This window comes from Anneissia japonica, unplaced genomic scaffold, assembly GCF_011630105.1.
Source record: "Anneissia japonica isolate Jap-2015-1 unplaced genomic scaffold, ASM1163010v1 scaffold287834_len5846547_cov211, whole genome shotgun sequence".
Lineage (NCBI taxonomy): Eukaryota > Metazoa > Echinodermata > Crinoidea > Comatulida > Comatulidae > Anneissia > Anneissia japonica.
This window is the reverse complement of record NW_022704992.1, coordinates 1,101,239-1,102,707: the sequence shown is the minus strand read 5'-3', so window position 1 is coordinate 1,102,707 and position 1,469 is coordinate 1,101,239.

The following is a 1,469-nucleotide window of genomic DNA, read 5'->3' as shown; positions in this document are numbered from 1 at the left end:
TTGATACTAGTGATAATCCACAGCGTAAATATTGAAAATGTAGAACTTGTAGAACTGGGTATAATCACTCCACAGACTATAGGAATTAACACCTATTTTAATGTATACCAATTCGTATGAGTTTTGTGCAGAACCATTATGACAGGGAACCTATGGCTTATCGTCCCATGCGAAAATCGATGTAGAGTGCGGTAGTTGTTTCATCGAGGGACCAAACAGGATAGGTCTGTATATACATACATTTATAAAGGCATATATTAATAATAATAATATTAGTAATAATAACACTTATATTAAATAGTTATAATATATTTTAATACATTTGAATTTGTTTATATTTGTTATGCATTAATTTTAAATATTAGCAAAGGCACACACATATGTCACACGCCGCGAGTTTTGACACTTTCCCTTATGAAATAATTGATGAGCTGTGAATGCACTGCATCCATATTGACATCGCTCGAGGATAGCACTGGTACACTGCATTGATTAATGACATTTGTCACATCTAGTTGTCCCACATTATGTCATGGTATTGTCCTCGATGATCCAAATCTATGATCAACTGCGAGAGACACCTACAGGATGATTGAACATAAATTGCATGTAGAAAGAAGGAGGTATCTTGGCAATGGCTACTCAATTCAAGGTGTAACATATCTACACATTTTTTTACCATTAAACCGATAAAGATATTCCAGCTGAACAACAATCAGTAAATCAATGTTCATTCATTTCTTTATTTCGGATATAAAATCCATATAACAAAAATGTATGAATATAAAGAAGAGGGAAAATGTACTGCATATTCCTCAAAATGAAAAAGAAAGTATTTAAAAATTACTAATAAATTAGTTTACACCATCGCTGATTAAGATGTGAGTGAGGAAGAGCAGAGCCAACAATAGTTTTCATTCTAACGGTGGTTAGAGCTAGGGCGAAGTCTGTGCTTGTGACTTTAAAGTTTGGGGCATTTAGAATAAAAAAAAACCAAAAAACAATCGTTTTGTTCTTATCCAGATCAGTGATAGAGAATGGTTCACAAATTGTATGGGCAATCAAAATAATAGCAATGGCATGTTAATATAAGCCTTATAACTTTTTCTGTAATACCCCGTAAATGACCCTGTTTCTCATTCAACTGCGAATGCACGACAATAGAGCAATTGCAACTACAGCTTTTGTATAAATCCGCGTTTCTATGGCAATCTTAAAGAAGACAACATGACATTCAACATTCGATGTCACATACAAATTATATTATCAATCGGCGCCTATGGCTGTAATGTTAATCTTGATATCTTAAGTGACTCTCAAAGTTGAAGTAGAAGCACATGCATTATGATACAGAGGAAAAGGAAATTTAAAAAGATTTCTTAAAGACAAAAGTTAAATCTATTCTCACATCTGAGAGAAATTTTAATAAAGTTAAGAATTTCAGAAAAATGACTCACACTTTGAATGTA